The sequence below is a fragment of the Chrysemys picta genome, chromosome 6, assembly GCF_011386835.1.
Source record: "Chrysemys picta bellii isolate R12L10 chromosome 6, ASM1138683v2, whole genome shotgun sequence".
NCBI classification, from domain to species: domain Eukaryota; kingdom Metazoa; phylum Chordata; order Testudines; family Emydidae; genus Chrysemys; species Chrysemys picta.
In genome coordinates this window covers 92,662,324-92,681,121 of record NC_088796.1, presented here as the reverse complement: position 1 = coordinate 92,681,121, position 18,798 = coordinate 92,662,324, and the positions used below count along the sequence as shown (strand labels likewise).

At 43.5% G+C, this 18,798-nt stretch overlaps 1 long non-coding RNA gene across 1 annotated transcript in view; it reads left to right on the top strand.

Moving 5' to 3' along the window:
• LOC135972221 (uncharacterized) overlaps positions 1-16,443 on the top strand; it is a 38,701-nt gene extending 22,258 nt beyond the window's left edge. Inside the window, exons 2-4 of the long non-coding RNA XR_010588627.1 lie at positions 13,022-13,104; positions 13,739-13,914; positions 15,133-16,443. This is a non-coding gene — a long non-coding RNA (uncharacterized LOC135972221). The remainder of the gene's footprint in view (positions 1-13,021; positions 13,105-13,738; positions 13,915-15,132) is intronic.
• Positions 16,444-18,798: the final 2,355 nt, after the last annotated feature.

Genomic DNA, 18,798 nt, shown 5'->3' with positions numbered 1-18,798 from the left:
CCATAGTGTTCTTTATTCCTTCTTCTGGCCTGGGGAATGATTCTTGCTCCTCACTAGGCAACGGTGACTGTGGCCTATAAATTGTGATGGTACAGGGAGACTTGTGGATAGCTGAGTGGGGTGTGAGATGAGTCCAATGCAGAAGACGTGGAAGTGGTGAGTGGGCCGCAGATGCCTGCTCTCGTGCCTGCTAGCCCTCATCACTGACACTTAGCAGCAGGGAGCAGTAACTGAGTGCTGAGATGTCATACTGCATACGTTGTGTCTGGGGAATTGAGCAGAGACGAGGTGTCTATGTACGTCCTCTGTAAGAAACAAAATAGGCTCTCTGCTCCACTGAGATGTAAATGCCTGATTTCCAATGGCCCAGTGCAAACCTACCCATGTGTCTTCCCAAGGTGACTGAATTGTAAGATGACCAGTACTGGTTACATGACTGCAACTTCAGATCTCTTGGAGGTCTAGTAACTCTTCTTCCATAAATTCTGTACCCCACAAGAAAACTTGCCTCCCACCCCCAAAAAGCAGGAAGAGGAAGTTGTGTGAATGAGGGAGAGTTGGGGGAAGTAACTGCAGTCAAAACCAACAAATCTATCTGGATTGAAGTCCCCTCACGCTGGTCAAAAATCTATTTTACCACTTCCCAGAATCTAACAACAGCTCTAGTATGATAAGTTACTGGCCAGCTTTCCATTCACAATAACAACTGACATAGTCTGAACCTGACAAATAAATAGTTAGAGCCTAACCAGCTGATCCTTCCCAGGGCCTATTCTTGAGCACAGTTGTTTTTCTGAGGGAGGAGGAGGAAGAACAACAACCTAGAAATTTCCCAAAGAAAAGCTTTAAGGCAGTTGCAGCTAAATAGATAATTTAAAAAAAATACACTTTGTAGTCAGGAAATTAGCTATTGAGATACTAACACAGAGCTTATTTCGGCCCACCCTTCACCTATAGCAGCCCCCCCCCCCCATGTTGATCCCTAGCTTACTTTCCAGTATTAACCTCAGCTCCCCAGTATCCCTACCAAATCTTCATATGCTGTACTGCCCTGAAAACTACCAACAACCCACCAGTTATAGGCTAAAGAACTGAACCTCTACCAGGCCAGCTTTTCCCTAAAAGTAAGAGACCACATTATGCATCTTAATCTGTACGCGTAAGCCAGAAAAACATCCTTCTTCTAACCATTATCCCACTACAGACTGGAGACCCAGCTGTATTTCACCAATACCCTCATTAACTCTTTACCCTGTTTACCACAGATCAGATACAGACCGGAAATCCATATGTACCAGTACCCTGTCAAGATTCTCTTTCTTATGGACCACAGTACAAAGCCCTCGTCCTAGTATCTGATCTCCTCCCAGGAAAATCAATTAGCAATAGAAGGGCCCCAATGCACTTTATGCAGCCTCTGGCTCTTCTCTCTTTTCAGAGTAAAAACTGGGGTAGGATTTTGAGGTGTGGGGCTGGGTAAAATGGAGTATGAGTTTTATAAGTCTGTAAATGTTACACATTTAAAAAAAAAAATCAAAAGCCTCAAGCCAGTTGCTAGCTCTGTCAGTGTTACTGTGTGGAATATATGCCTTTCCACAGTTAGCCTGCTACTTATGGGGGAAGGCTGGCACGATGCCAAGATAGTCTCCTGCTAGAAATCTTCTCTGAAAACATTCTCATTTCTTAATTTCTGCCTCCTGTGTCAGTAACACATGTTGTTCAGACCAAATCAAATTGCATATGCAATGGAGGGGGAGGAGAAAATACTATGATCTAACTGCCTTGTGTCCTTCCACAACAAAAGTGTAATTTCCCCAACTCCTAATTAATGAAAGTTAAACAAGTTAAATATAGCTTATGAATTAACATTCATAATTATGGGTTCAGCCTTTCTTCTGCATTGTTTCTTTACTACAGTTTTACCCAGCAACACTTCAGTTGATTTCATAAGCCCAAAAGACTAAAAATCTTAATTCTCCTCTGGTTTATAATGATGTATATCAGGAGTAACTCTAAGGAAGTCAATGGGATATAAAGTGGGGATGTGAGGAGAATCAGGCCCTAACTATTTTGCATTATATCTTATGTGAAGCTTAGCCAGATACAGAAGTACTACATCTGTGATTCGGGTCCTTGAATGCTTTTTCTTTCTTATTTTTAAATGGACTGGAACTCTTTCCTCTTGATATGAGCTGCTGACCCCAAATAGGGGAAGATAAGGCTTTTTGGCCTTTTTAATCCCAGGACTGTAGGGCAGCCGTTTAAAATTCCCCTCCTTCCCCCCCAGTTTCAGCCAGTTTTAAAATCATTGTTCTTTCTTCTAATGTTTGAGCTTTTACAACTCATAGAGCTGACAGAATTAACTTACAATGAGTGGGAGTCTGAATTCAAGTTTTCTGTGAGCTATTGCTCAGAAAGATCAGGGGTCCCTTTCTACATCAGGAACAATGGTACCCAGACACCATAAAGTTTGCACAGTATAGACCTATAGCTAGAAGAATGAGAATGCTTCAAGGCTTGTTTCTCTAATAACTCATTATCATTATGTAAACATTCTTTTCCTAATTGGTACAATTTACAGTCAGGTACAATTTATTATTGTACCTGATTTGTCTCATAGCTTGGGCCTATACTTCATGTGTACTGTTCACATTTTTGCTCAATGAACTCAGTTCAAGCTTGTGGCTCAGATCTTCCAGATCATTAGTTGTTTATAGTACAAGTCTGGAAGAGATGGGGACAAAGATAGGGACTCTCTCGTGGTTTTCTGATTCTGAGCCCAGCGGGCAATGGCCTGGTCCCCGGTCCAGTCTTCAATACAAGATACTGACTTACACTGGCCCACAAAAGGCAGCCTGGGATCAGCCAGGTGAAGAGGAGCCCTGGCCATGTCACCTTCTCTCTAGCCATGAACCTTATGCCAGGAATCAGAAGAAGGGAGTTATAGGAGATTGGTCTGGCTGCTGGATACCAACCAAGGATTCCCTCTACTAAGAAGAATATTCCACTACTCAGTAAAGCCATGTGGCACAAAACAGAGTTAATGGGCCAGATTCTATCTTGGACTTCCATAGCCAGCTGATACATCTTGGCTTCCAAGGCTTTTAAATATGTACTGATCTTCTATAACAGAACAAAAAATGTGTCCACCTTGACCTTTACCCAGTATCAGGGGCGGCTCTAGCTTTTTTTTTTTTTTTTTTTTTTTTTTTGCTGCCCCAAGCACGGCAGGCAGGCTGCCTTCGGTGGCATGCCTGCGGGAGGTCCCCGATTCCGCGGCATGCCTGCGGGAGGTCCCCGATTCCGCGGCATGCCTGCGGGAGGTCCCCGATTCCGCGGCATGCCTGCGGGAGGTCCCCGATTCCGCGGCATGCCTGCGGGAGGTCCCCGATTCCGCGGCATGCCTGCGGGAGGTCCCCGATTCCGCGGCTTCGGCATACTCACCGCCAAATTGCCGCCAAATCCGCAGGACTGGTGGACTCCCGCAGGCATGCTGCCAAAGGCTGCCTGACTGCCGCCCTCGCAGGGACCAGCAGGGCGCCCCCTACGGCTTGCCGCCCCAAGCACGCACTTGGAAAGCTGGTGCCTGGAGCCGCCGCTGCCCAGTATTTGTGTGTGTGTGTGTGTGTGTGTGAGAGAGAGAGAGAGAGATTCCAGGATTTGCTGCATCTGGAGGTTCATGTAGTGCTGAAGAGGATGAAGGACACTTTATATAAACAAATTATGTTGTTCATGGTTCCACTCGTGCCTACGTACTTTCTGTTTGTATTTCTGAAAGGCCATAATGGTCTTATTGTTTCCACCTCCACAGCAATCTTCTTCTTTTCATACTTTCCATCTTTGCCACTTAACTGATCTATAAGCCAGAAGCATTTTGCCATTTAGGGCCCTCTTGGACTCATCCTTGGGGGACTCCACTTTATCAGAATTAAAGAGACAGTACCTGACTCTGGAAGGTCTGATGCTTTGTTCTTCTCTATCTGCCCTTCTTTCTCCCAGGACAAAGCATTGACCTGCAACAGCTAGTACAGTGTAAGGAGACAAAGGTGAAGCCAATATAGAAAATGTAAATTAATAACTTAAAAAGACACTTCAAATGCTATTTAAATTTTAGGAACCTAGTAACATAGGGGTTGTGGTCTGACCCACTATCAATAGCTTATGGAGTTCCAACTCCTTACTGTGGTCAGTACTAGATGCTTGAGAGGAAGTCCCTATAATAAACAATTATGCAATCACAATCTTCTTGGGGAAGTTTCTTCCCAACTCCAGGCAGGTAGTGGCTATCTTATACTCTGAACTATGAGTGTGTACATTTTTATCTTAGCTAGTGTAACTGTGGATGTTCTCACTTATTCATACATATTCCAAAACCACCTTGAATTCTACTAAACTCAATGATACCTTGTGGTAGTGAGTTCTAGAGGTTAATTATGCATTTTTTATAAACCCTTTTATCACTTTTTAACTTGTTGCCTTTTAATTTCATTGGTTGACCCTGGGTCCACTTTGAGAGGATTAAGTAGGTGCATCCTGCTGACCTTCTCAAAACCATTCATTAATTTATATTCTCTATTTTGTCACCTCTCGTTTTTTTCCTCGCTAAACTAACTAATCCTAATCTTTTTAATCTCTGCTCACACAAGTCTTTCTGGGACTCTATTTTCATTGCTCTTCTCTGGACCTTTCCTTTTCTGCTGTTATCCTTTTTTGAAATAGGGTGATGCTAAGACTGACTACAGTATTCAAAGGGAGGGCATACCATCTTCCCCCTTCCTGTTTGTTTTTGAATTTTAATAAATGGCTTTATTGGCAGTGAAACAATAATACAAAAATACACATAAAATAGCTTTAAGCTGCTCACAAGGAACCACAAAAACTAGTACTGCACACTGTTAATTACCATTATCTCAGTGCCTAAATCCAGCCTGGAGTGCATGGGAAGCAAGAGGTCCCAACAGAAGGCCATTAGAAACAAGTAAAATGTCTAGAAACAAGTACCATTTCTCCCGCTCTTCCCCTTACCCCCCCCCCCCCCCGCCCAAAACCAAACCAACTAATCAAAAATCCCTCAAACAATAAATCCAGAAAAAAAATAATTGCCTCAGACTTTCCCTTCAAACTCTGCAGGGAGAGGGGTTTGCGTTATTAGTAATAAGCGATGCAGCAGGCAGAGAGCTGTAGGAAAGAGATCTTTATTGAACATGCGTAGAAGCCACTCAGATGTTCTGAGAGGCCCACTCTTATCTAGTAGCAACCTAGGCCAGCTTGCATCCTGCATCCCTGTAGCCACGTCTCTCCTGAAGCCTGACCCTCTTTCCCTAGTTCTGCTCATCACACAACAGGATAGACAACATCAGTCAGCATTGCCAACCTGAAGCATTCAAAAGTAATGTCAGGCCCCCAAAATCATGCAATTGGTGGGGGGGTTGTTTTGTTTTAAAATGTTGGGTTCTTTTATTTGCCTACTGTGTGTTTTTTGTTTTTTTGTTTTTTAAATCTTTAGGGTGCACTCACTTCATGACTTTTCTGCAACCATGAGGTCTAGAAGTTCACTTTTTTTTTTTTTTTTTTTAAATGAAAGCTGGGATTCTTATGCAATCTCTCTCTTTCAGTAGCTGGGGTTTCAAAACCAAATGCCAAATATTGCCAGATTCACAATAAAACCATGAGAGTTGGCAGTACTGTGGTATCTCTACATAAAGATGCCATCACTACTCTCTCTTCCCCTTTCTTAAAACATCTTGTTTACATTTTTGATTGCCATGAGCAGAAGTTTTCATTGAATTGTCCATAACAATGCTAAGGGACCAGATCCTCAAGTGCTGTAAATCAGCATAGTTCTGTTGAAGTAAATGCAAGGAAAATCCCCAGCTGCCCTATTAGCACTCCTGCCTGAACATCAAAGTAGCCAAAAGAGGGTGGTGGGGGAGAAGTGATTGATCTAACCTTTCATCTTAATAATATTTGCATTTTAATGCTTTCATTTATTCACATTTATAATTATACTTTTCCTAAGGCTAAAGTTTGTCTAACGCTTTCCCTAGGACTGTTTTCACAGAATTCGTGAACTAATCTCACTGTTCACTGACTGTACATTGATTGTGCATTGATGTGTGTAGTGAAGCTGACTTCTGTAATAGCCACCGAGAAAATTTCTTTACCTGGGGAAAAGTAGCAAATCTTGGGGTTCATTTATCCCTATTTATGTGCCACTTGCTTTGTTTTTCCCCAGTCCTTTTCCCAGTTCTATCCATCTCTGCCCTCTGTTACTTTCAGCCTCCTTCCCCATGGCAGCCATGAGAGAGGAGTGTTAATGGCCTAAAAGCAGTCCTTCATTGCCAGTGGTGTCAGAGCAGTAGGGCGCACTCCCAATGCCTCACCTTTTGGAGATTTAATAGGGTTTCTCACATTTCCTGGTAGGAAATGTGGGTTCCTTCAAAGCCTCACAAACTATGTGGTATACCCCATTTCTTTCCCACCTTTTAGTAGCCTTGGCTAGAAAGGTGTTGATGATGTTTTAGATTCCCTCAAAGTGTAAAGTTGAGGCCCCAAAAGATGTCTTAATTTGTGTACACAATTTTCCACTGGCCTTAGACATACTGAGACTCCTATCTGAGCAATCTACCATACATCTTTTCATCCTCCTTTGATGAGGTTTTAAAGTTACAATTTTTAAGATGACATGAGATGTCTAGTGCTACTCTATTCTGCCTATAATTCCAGAGGCAAAGTGAGCTTGAATAACTAATGTTAGGCTGTAAAACCACAGGAGAATACTACAGAGGGCTGAATATAGAAAACTGTCACTCTGTATAAACGTTAGCAACTCAGTCATCTCTGCTGGAGAAAGTTCACTGGGGTCATGCACTAGCTTACAAGGTTCTCCCTTTCCATAACAACAAATTTGTATTTAACTCTGGGGGGCAGGGCCGTGGCAGGGGATTATTATATGTGCAACATTAAGGTTGAAAAATCTAAGCACTCAGGAGTACTCAGAGTAAAGATTGAAAGTTCCCTTGTGCTTATGCAGGGCCATCCCTAGGGAGTGCAGGGCCCGGGGCGGAAGTGACGAATCCCTCACTTCTGGGACCAACCCGTCACTTCCAGGACCGACCGCACCAGCCAATCACTGGACCGCGGGGCTCCCAAAAATGTGGGGCAGGGAGCGGTCATCCCGATTCGCTTTACCCAAGGGACGGCTCTGTGCTTATGCCTCTCCTATAGTATTCGAAATGACCAATAATTTGTCAGTTAATATGTACAACACACACGAGCTAGCATTTCTTACACCGACTTCAATATACTACACGACCGTGCAGTACTTTCAGTCTGCAGTCTTGCCTTGATTATGCCTCGCTGGAGATTTACAAAATAAGTCAGATTTGGAGAAAATTGGTTCCGTAGTTTCATGAACATTTAAAGTTGAATGATCTGAAGTCAGACTGCCTCCTGTTTGATCTTAGATTTGAGGACACTGAGTACAAGGACATGGGTTGCACAAGTGGGGAGAAGCCTTTGTGCCCCCTCTCCACACACACACACCTTCCCATTGCAAACATGCAACAATCTGGCCCTCTATTCATATAGCCTTATTTAGCACTTGAAACCCAAAGAGAAACCTCCAGGAAAGAGCCTGTTCTATATTCTCCTATTCCTATTAATTACTGCAATGATTTTGGATTAAGATATTCCAAGTCTAAAATGTCAGGAAAAAATGGGCAAGCAGCCAGTTTTGAACACAAGAGTGCCTTAATGTATGAATAAAACTGCTGAACTTTATATATAAAAAAAATCATCCCACATGGTAGGGAGGGAAAAATAGAAGAAATAAAAAAGGCAGTTGTGCAATAAATTCATTACACACGCACCCAGTGTAATGCTGCTGAGAGAATTAGCTGTGTTTATCAGCTTCCCTCTAAGCATCAGATCTGTTTAATATAATACTTTCCTAATTGTCTAGAGAAGCCAGCGTTTGGCTCTGCTTTATTACTACTCCATGAAATATTAATGTTGCAGCAGTCTACAGCAAGGAGCAATGCCAGCAACATGATTGTTGACGGGGCAATTCGTGACTAGAACGAATGATCAGTTCACAGAAGGGGCCGATGGAAATGGATGCTTCTGCTCATTCTGGGGAAATAGGGTAATCAAAAATGTGTTGCCTGGTGATTCATCTTTAACACACATTTTAATAAAATACTTTCCTCTCCCCACCCCACCCCTGAACTTTAGATGATGTAAAAGTGCTTTGATTTGTTTCTGAATTCCTGAAGCCAGATTCTGATCCACTACATTGAATACACCTCTACCCCAATATAACGCTGTCCTTGGGAGCCAAAAAATCTTACCCTGTTATAGGTGAAACCGCATTATATCGAACTTGCTTTGATTCGCTGAAGTGCGCAGCCGTGCCCCCCCCAGAGCGCTGCTTTACCGTGTTCTATCCAAATTCGTGTTATATTGGGTCACGTTATATCGGGGTAGAGGTGTAGTACCTAATTTCTTGAGTAGTACCAGTGAAACAAATGGGACTACTCTTCGAGTAGGTCTGCACAGAATAGACAGTGTGAATAGACAGACATGCTCGAGCTAGCACACTAAAAATAGTAACAGGGCCGGCACGTCCACTAGGCGACCCTAGGCGGTCGCCTAGGGCAGCAGGATTTGGGGGGCGGCATTTTGCTGCGCTCAGCGGAAATTGGTCGGCGGGGGGTCCTTCCGCTCTGGGTCTTTGGTGGAAATTCAGCGGTGGGTCCTTCACTCGCTCTGGGACCCGCCGCCGAAGTGCCCTGAAGACGTGGAGCGGAAGGACCCCCCGCCACCGAATGCTCAGAGGAGAAGCGCTGCCGCCTAGGGCAGCAAAAACCCTGGCGCCGCTCCTGAATAGTAATGTGGTGGCAGCAGCAGCAGCATGGGTAGCAATCTTGCCCGACCCCATGGGTATATACTCAGGCAGCTGCACTGAGCTGCCACTTGTGCCGTTTGGCTAAGCTGCTATTTGTAGGCATTCGCTCAAGCCAAGCTAGCAGCACATGTATGTCTGTACACACTGAAAATTATAACTCCCAAGCTGCCGTGTAGACATATCTTTAGACTAGAGTAAGGTGCTAATATACCCAACTAAGTGAATGACAGTCTGGTCCTTAGCATTCATTTCACTTAAAGCTGACTCTAGAACACTTCATTGAGAAAATGCCTCAACAGGAGATCAATGAATCAGACATCCCCTTTCCTATTGTTTTATGAATAGCATTTATAGCATAGTCCAGTGAACCATTAAACGACTAGAATTAAGTGTACTTAAATAGTAGTGACAGTTCTATGGGCATGGTCCAGTCCTGCAAGATGCTGAGTCCTCCCATTAATGGCCCTATTGCCTCAATTCCTATTTTCAGCTTGATTCTGGGCCCAATTCTATACTGTCTTTTCACCAATTTTATGCTAGTATGACTAGTGGAACCCCACTGGCATAAAACTGGTTTAACACAATGGAGAATTAGATCTCTGAGTTTAAGGCACCAATCCTAAAAGCCTCGCACTTGCATTGCAGGATTTTCATTGGTAATTCCACATGTCAAGAGCATACACGATTGAGCTGAAAATTTGGATCAGCTTGGACGAAACTGTGGTGGGTTTTTTGTTTTGTTTTTTTAATCCAAAATTTAACTGTCTTCTGAAGATAGTTTGGTGCTAAAGATACATTTTTGTGCTTATATTTAGATGATGTTTTGCAATGCTCAAACAGCCTTAGCTTTTAAAATTAAAATTTGCAGATCATTAATGTATAGCTCAGATCAGGTCTGCTCTTATTTCACATGCAAGATGCATGCTCTGATGACATTTCTTTAAAAAAGACTACAAAGGAAAGTATTGAACAAGGGATGTTTAAAAATCCACTTAAATGTGCACAGGGAAGAACTTTATTTACACAAGTGTATCAATAATCCATGCTTAGCAAGTTTATGCTCTGCTCTGCAAATTATCCGGGATTTAAAAAAACAAATATTGGGATCCTTTCTGAAATTTTAAGTCAACGTAGTATTGGTAAAACTCGTCATACCCTTCCAGTGAGACCCAGCTGTGTTGTGAACCAGGCTGGGACCTATGCACATGTGTAGGGAGAATAAGGGAGCCAGAGAATTTCCACCCCCCTTTACAGCGTACTTAAGGACAGATAATGAAAGCAATCCCTTTTGAGCAGGTATTGGTTGGCAGGAAGCAAGTAATTCAGAAAGGTGAAGTTAAGGTGAGAGACCATGGTCCTGCTGCTACACTGCCCTGCAGATCAGTGTGAGAGGGAAAGGATGGAAGCAATGTTGCTATTGATTCAGGTCTCTCAGTGACTGGAGAGTCAACCCTAGGCCTCAGAAACCTTCCCACTGAAAACTTTGTCAATACTGATGCATCTGTGAATTGTTTAGGCTTGGACAAAACAGCATATTTAGACCAAACAAAAAAGGCCTGGTCCAACCAGCTCTACTGTGCACAGTAAAGATTGCACAGTTAGCCTTCTCCCTCCAAGGCTGAGAGGCAGTTCAGCAGCAAGCTAACCAGTGAGGGCACTTGTTGTGCTTTGTTTGCTTCACTTCAAACAAAGGGAAGGGAAATGAATCCATTGGTTAAGTAACCTTAGGGTACGCGATAAATCGATCCCCAATCGCTCTCCCGTCGATTGCTGAACTCCAGCTCAGCGAGAGGCAGAAGCAAAGTCGACGTGGGAGCCGCGGCCATCGATCCCGTGCCGCGAGGACGCGAAGTAAGTAATTCTAAGCCGATCTAAGATACGTTGACTTCAACTACGCTCTTCTTGTAGCTGAAGTTGCGTATCCTAGATCAATTTCCCCTCTTCGCCCCCCCCCCCCCGGCTCAGTGTAGACCAGGCCTTAAGGCTGTCATCAAAAGCAAAGAAATTCAAAGACACAGGTGAATTCTGTCCTTAATTCAAACTGTTACTTGCTTCGAAGGCTGGAGCTCAGTGGATGATATTACAATATATGTCACGTGCACTAATCTCTAGCCCCAAAATGGAGAATCAATAGCAACACATGAACAGTGTATAGAGTTTCTTGCTCTGGCTATCTAGTGCCAGCAGCAACTTCTGGCCACATACTGTTTTTATTGTTTTAGTGGCCTCATGTTGAATAGCATCTCCTGCTGCCAATGCAGATACTCATGTTTTCTTCATCTTAACAAAGGCTGTGAATTCCCAGGAAGTTGTTTAGGTCTCAGATGACTGGGATGTATTGTCAAAAATGACACACTCTGAACTCGTGGGATTGTTAACTTGTGTTAAAGTTTGATAAAAGGCTAACAAAGAGCAGATGATGATGTGTGCTTGGAAAAATGGAGCTATTTGACTTTCTCCACACAATTGACAGACCCTTGTAAATCAAATTTGAAATACTAGCTAGAAGTTACATTTTTCATTGTCCTCTTGATCCCTCTCTCTTCCTTCTTGAAATGATGAAAGAATTGGCATGCTAGGTAATTATCTGTGGTGTCAGCTTACATTCCAATTCCCTTTTGTCTACACTGGGCCAAGTCATCCTCTTCATGGAGAGGAATGGTAGGGGAGGAAGCATAGGTACTAGTCAAATGATGCTGGTAAATTTGGAAGGTGAAAGTGAAGCCAAGGTAGAATTGTTCCCCCAAGCCCCTGTGTGCGAGTGCCAGCATTATCCTCTGGAAAATCTGCATTGTTTGCAGCAGAAATCCCACTGGAAGTTAATGTTGATCAGAGCAGAAAATCCTTAACTATTTCTGAAGGTAGCAGTTACTTCAGAGCCACAGCTAGTCCCCCCCTCCCCCAGTGGAGAAGGACTGGAAGGGAAGGAGACATGCTGCCAATATGAAGAGTGGAAACATGCTACTGGGGGAATAAAGGGCATGACACAGCAGGACTGGGTCTGCATGCAGGTGCCTTAGTATTAGGCAGGGATGGAAAAGAACTTGCCAGTAGAACTTGGGCATATGTGTAGCTAGAGGACCATGCCACCAGTCATATTTGCCCACCCTTCTCCCTTGGGAGGATAATGCAGTGGAAACCCCATACATGGAGTTTCCTGAGTAGTCTTACTCCTCCTGCAGGGTTTCTACAGGAGGGGATAATAGGAGGCCAAGTTGAATACATAAAGCTCAGTGGTTTGGTCAGCTAGACTATATCACTAGTAGGAGTCCGAGAAACATTGCCATTTAACAGTAAACTATTTGCATTAAAGAAAAGTTGCCTCAGCCCACCCAGAAAGAGATTAAATGACAGTGGATGTGCTTAACTTGTTTAGGAGCATAGTATACTATCAAAATAATTAGGCATGATTTAGGATCCCACAACACTTGATAAATATGAGTATACACATCACAGGCTAGCTCAAGTAGTGTTTCACAGATCCCAGGTAACTGCACCTCTGATGCTTTCATGGACCCCACTCAGATCTCAGGCTTCTAGCTGTAATCCCTTGTGGGGCAAGAACCTATATTCCTCTTCCCCACTGGGTATTTAGGCTGCAATTTCTCTTGCCACTGCCTGTCATCACCTTTGTAAGTCTGAGTTTAGTTCAGCACCTGCTGTGCAGCTCTCTGAAGCAATGACAGTGCTTACCAGTGACCTGCCAGCCTTCATAAAGCACAGTATTTATTCTGAACAAACGCATTACAGAGAACTTATCTTGAAAACAAAACTACTTCTATTCATGCCCATCTTATCCACCTTCTGCACAGAGATGCTGGTATGTTTCAAAGTCCTCCAAAAACCCTTTCAGCAGAGTCTGCCCCTCCTGCTTACAGGCTCGCTCAGTTCTTGAATCAAGTGGGAGTGACTCCTCCTCTGTATCAGGCTGGGTTCTTTAGACAATTCTCACTTTGTTGTTTGCTGGCCTCTTGAACCCAGTCAAAACAGAACCCCAGATGTGGTACATCTGCAGACTTGCTTACCTGTCTAGGGATTTGCATTAATTCCACACTCATACTCCCTCCCTCCCTCCCCTGGGAATTTAGTTCCTGTAATTTCATCCATGCTTAGGTGACATCCCCAAGACACTGCATTGCTTGATCTGTTCCAAGAAAGAAATTAACCCCTTCGCACTCAATGGGCAGCAATAGAAGGTAAGAGGGGAAAATCTGAGCCACACATTGTTCATAAAAATGAATCCAAAACTTGCAGTTCCCCACAGTATTATTTCCCTCTTACACATGGGGAAATTGTGGCACAGTAGTTTAAGCCACCCAAGTGTGATGTTGTCTAATTTAAGTATAACCATGCAAACCATTGTGGCTACCACTGCTATATAATTGCAGCAAATCTTATACAAAATATAACTTCTGGCCAGAAAGGGTTAAACAGCTTGCAGGCTGAATGACCCAAAGCCCACCGTTAAAGTCATGTTAATGGTAATTAGGGCCATTCATGCTAAATAGGTTAGAACTTTGAAATGCCAACCTATATTGTTGCACACACTTGGTATTACTTCAATCTTAAATGCTACCCATGTAAACAGTTCCTGTCTGTCACTATAGCTACTAATTCAGCGATTAAAAGGGAATATTAACATTTAGATAAATCTTGGGTGAAGTAACGTCATTGTCTATATGTCTCTTTAAAGTTTGTAATTGACTGCCTAATGGATAAATTGCCCTGTGTTAATTTGTGTAACTAATTACTGGTGGTGTTTAGAAAACACAAGATTACATCAAAAGCCGATTGTTTACCTATTGTTGGGTCCTGATTCTGTCATCTCAGATCTGCTTGAGGCTTCATACCAGGGAAGCATAAGCCATAAGGGCTGAGATTAAGCTGGAACACCTTGCAATGACATTGGACTGTAACCTATGAACTATTTCTGAAAGAACTCTTTGCAACTACAAAGCTCACCATCTCTGCTATGTATCTGAACCTCAAGAATTGAACTCCTGTCTGTATGTATATTGATCTTTTAACCATACTCTTTCTTTTCTTTTCTTTTTTTTTTAATAAATTTTAGTTTAGTTAATAAGAATTGGCTGTATGCATGTATTTGGGTAAGATCTGGAACATTCATTAACCTGGGAGGTAGTGTGTCTGATCCTTTGGGATTGGTAGAACCTTTTCTTTTATATGATGAAATAAAATATTCAGGAATCTTCATCATATTTAACTTGAGTACCTGGGTGGAGGCCTGAGGCCGGGTTGCTTTGAGGCAACTGTGTTGGTTTTTGGAAAACTAGTGAGGTAATAAAGAAGCTGTTTTATGCTGACTTGATAAATCTAAGTATTGAATTATCCACCATCTTTGGGGTTTGTCTGCCCTATTCTTTGCAGTTCACCCTAATTGAGTGACCTCGGCTGGCTCCCCACTGGGACACCGTCACACCAAGTTTCTAACTTTTGTCCTAAATTTAGACACCTAAATAAAGGGCTGGATTCTCAGAATGCCTGAGCAATTAGAGATCCCACTGCATTCTGTGGGAGCTTGGCCTGACTGAGGGCTAGGTCTTTAGGCACAGCCCTGAGCATGGAAAGGAGTGTAAGTTGCACTCTAGCTCTCCGAGGCAGTATGCAACAACACTGAGGCACAATCCCCTCTCGGCTTCCTCTTGGTATGTAATTTTCTGTTGGTCTATGGCTCCAGCAAGCTGGCTGGCATGGGGAGATGGGGTGAGGGTAAAGTTTCACTCCTTCCTTGATTCTCTCACTCCCGCACTAGGAGCAGGGGGGGAGAAGTGGGCATGCCTGGATTCAAGGTATAAGGAAGGAGATTCTTATTCATATTCATGTGTATTTAGTCCAAATCACAATCAAGCCCTAAATGACCTGGCTAAAGGCTCTCAGCAAGTCTGTAGCAGAGCTGGGAACAGAATCCAAAATTCTTGTGTCCTAGTCCTGTGCTTTAGTGACAAGACCACCCTTCCTCTCCGATGTATGTACTTCCTTGGTTTCTAATTTGAGCTGTACATGCCACAAAAGGAATCATTTTGGTGATAAAGCTCACAGGGAATATTTTTTACAATTTTTTTTTTTTAAATTTTGACTGCTGTAGTTGGCTCAAATGTGGCTGTATCCATTCTCCAGAAAGCTGTGTATAAACTAGCAAAATGAGTTCTCTCTGCTTTGTTTCTTTCCCAGTCCCCACTCCAGCCTCTATTTGTTCTCTGCAGGATTCATCCTTTGCCAGAATTCAAGTGCTTGCAAACAGGAGATCTCTGCAAATCCCAGTTGAGCACCCCAGCTAAAAGATATGAATATGGATGATGATGATGCTTTCACCTATCAGATGCAAAACATTTAGTTAGCTTCATACCTCTCTGGCTGGAAATACAATAAAATATACTCAACATCCAGAGCATTACAAATGGTACTCATCTTGTTAGAAAAGCAGAAGCTGGGAAAGCAGGGTTCTAAATTAGATCAGATGAGTGTCTTCTGAGGTTAATAAGTATGCCATGTAAAGCAGCTAGATGTGTTGAGAGAATTCCATCCAGTTTTCTTTCTCCTCAACTAAGAGCTTAATTCAATTCCTTTAAGGTCAGTGGACTCCCAGTGACTTCGTGGGAACTGGATCAGGCCCTAGTTCTCTAAGTACCATTGGCCTCTCTTGTAGTTAGCATTCCTCGTTTTGAATCACTGCCACACAGTTCCATGTTTGAGCCCGTTTAGACTGAAAGCTGTAATGCCAATAAGGCTCCGTGGCCCTGATTTTCCATTCAGCTACATACAGCCAATCTGAAATGAAGACCAGGCCCATAATATCTGTTCGAATGGTAAAATGAGTAATATACTAGTATAAGAGCTGGTGGAAACTCAGAATTTCCATTTAATGGGAAATTCTGTCATTTTAAAATTTTGTTTTTGTTCCAAATTGGAAGGAAAACACAAACCTTCAAAATCTCCTGCTAAATAAAACTTCTGAAATCTTTTTTATTTCAGGCCAATCAAAATGTTCTGTTTTTATAAAATCTAAACATTTTGTTTCCAAGTGTACTCTATATTATAAATTAATATCAAATACAAATTTGAAATGGTAACAAAAGTCCTTTCAAAATGAAAAATCAGTGTTCTGTTCCAACCATAACAAAATGCTTTTTCATTTCCTTTCCAAACAAAGTTTTATCACAATCAACACTTTCCTGCAGAAAGTTTCAAAAACAGCATTTTCCAGCTGAAAAAGTCCCATCAGAAATTTTTGGACTAGCTCTAACTAGTATATCCTTGTACCTTCTTTACTGCAGAGCTTTTTACAGAACAGGTTGTGGTTTGTTATTGGCTTGCTTCTATTTAAAACTTCTGCTAAAGAATTGACTCCAGATGGGTGCACAGTTTCTAGGGTTTGTTGATAATTGTTACAGGAAAATAAATATTTTTAACCCATTCACTACTGGGGGACCTAGAAACCACTAGGACCACATGTATTATAAAATTAACAAGAAAGCCCAGCTCCCCAGTCGGGCTGCTGCAAGGCTGACACACAGGCTCCCAGCTTGGGCTGCTGCCTGGGCTCCCCGCTGGGAGTCCTGCCCCCCCCCTTGGTCCCCCCCGGGATCTCAGCTCCTGGCAAGGAGCCTGGCTGCACCGAGGCTCCCAGCTCGGAGCCCAGCTACCGTGCCCTCCTCCCCCTGACTCTTGGTTCCCCCGCGGGAGCACGGCAGCTGACTGGACTCCAGGCACAGATCTCTCTGCCAGAGGCGAGAAACCCTGGGTGGCTCCCCCCTGCTCCCAGTTGGGAGCAGGAAGGCAAGAAGCCTGGGGGGCAGCTGGGATCTCAGCAGGAAGCTGCACAGAGCTGAGAGCCCTGGCTTTCAGCCCCCCACACTGCCCCTCTTCAGTCGGTGGAAGCACTCCTGGTGAGCATGCAGACCACCAATAGAAGGAGAGTAGTGCGGACATCAGCCAGTGCAGTAATTACTGTGGTGGCTGTAAATCAACCTAACCAAGGTTGACTTAAGATTGTAGTGTAGACATGCCCTTAATATCTGCATGTCCTCTTTCCTACTCCATTTTGTCTGTTATTAGCCAATCTAATAAATGCTGCTTTATGGATCAGTTGTGCCTGAGCCCTGCACATGGCTTTCCTGGCCCATGCGTTTGGGCATAAGGGAGGGGGAAGATCAAGAACTGCGGTGTCTGATACCCCAGTCCCTGAGGGCAAGGGGGTGGGGAGATGTCTGAGACAGGCAAGGAGTTGGCAGAGCCATGGTTCCATCCAGCAGAGTTGTCTGGACATGAGCAGGGAGTAGCTATGTCTGGTAATGGGCCAACGCAACATACTCCCCCACCCTGCATAAAACAGGCATTCCAGAGGAGTTTTTACTCAGGGGTATCTCTGATTCATGATTCCTTTCTGGAGTTCCTTCTAGACAGCTGCATCTACATGCTGCCCATTACACAGGGCTAAGAGCAAACTTTCAATCTAGCCCTTTGTGTTTTACCTGAGGGTTAGTAACTTTGGGCCACATTCTACCACCAAGCGGTATTTTATGCCATCAGCAGCTCTATTGTACTCAGAGGGACTGTGTATAGAATAAAGTACTACTGAACACGAGAGTGAAAAAAATCTGGCCCTTCATTATTTGGTTAAGAGATTACAACAGTCCATCTGAAATGGAAAGAGGACACTTTTAATGGGGAGACAGTTTTGCCTACTGGATAGAGCGCTGGGCTGGGACTCAGGAGACCTGGATTTCTGGTCCCAGTTCTGCCATTGCTGGATGATCTCGGGCAAGTCATTTCACCTATCTGTGCCTCAGTTTCCCCACTTGTAAAATGGAGATAATGATTGTGACTTCCTTTATAAAGTGCTGTGATGAAAAGCACAGTGTAAGCGCTGCTTGTTATAAAAATCAGCAAAATGTATATGACCTTGTATAAACTTGTGAAAGGATCCTCTCCCTCCCTTCCTCAAAAGGCAGAATCTGACCTTTCAATGAGCAGCAGAACACCGCGAGGTGAGCTTGCATTCAAGAGCTGGAGCCAAAGCCATAATGAAATGCCTTTGCTGGAACAGACTGGGTGGGTTATAGACTAGAATCTGATGTGACAAGCACAGGCCATAGCATATGTGCCTCTTCCCTAGTGCAGACTTCTATTCTTCTCTGCAATGCAGACCCCCGGCCTCCTCTCTTCCTTCTCCTCTGTGTAGATTTTCCTCTTTAATATAGATCCTTCTCCCTTTAGAGACCCCCATCCACTTGCCTCCTCAGATGGGGGTGGGATACTTCCACCACCCCAGCTTAGTGTAAGGAGTCACTCACCCCCTCAGCTCACAGTGCAGTAGCATGCTGGATGCTGGCAGCGCAAAGAGGAGGCAGACAGCAGGAGCAGGTTGGACCTATCAGTGAGTAGAAGAAGCATGTGCAGTAGATGATTGATATAATTGTTTCCTACCTGGCACAAACATAAGCCATTTACCAGGCAGGCCAGGATGCCTTCACCAACCCTGAGCATCTTGGAGAGGTCTCCCCAACTGAGGCCCATAGCTATATTTTTCCAACCCCTACTCAAAATAAGAATATATAATCTACTTTAGAAATTCATTACCTTTCCTTTACTGCTTTTATCAATAACAATATCCCTCAATATCAGTGGGGAAAAGAACCCCTTTTTGCCCTGTTTCCAAATTGTTATTATAGCACATGTTCTGATTGTTTGTTTGATTACCCTGGTCACCCTGAGAAATAAATCTGAATGCCAAAACAGTGACTGAACAATGACACAACCTGATGTGGGTGCATATTTCCAGGACCACTCTATTGGAATGGACACATAGATCTCCCACCTCAAAGATTAGCTAGAATTTGCCTTCAGCTATGACACGGCTCATTTTTGTT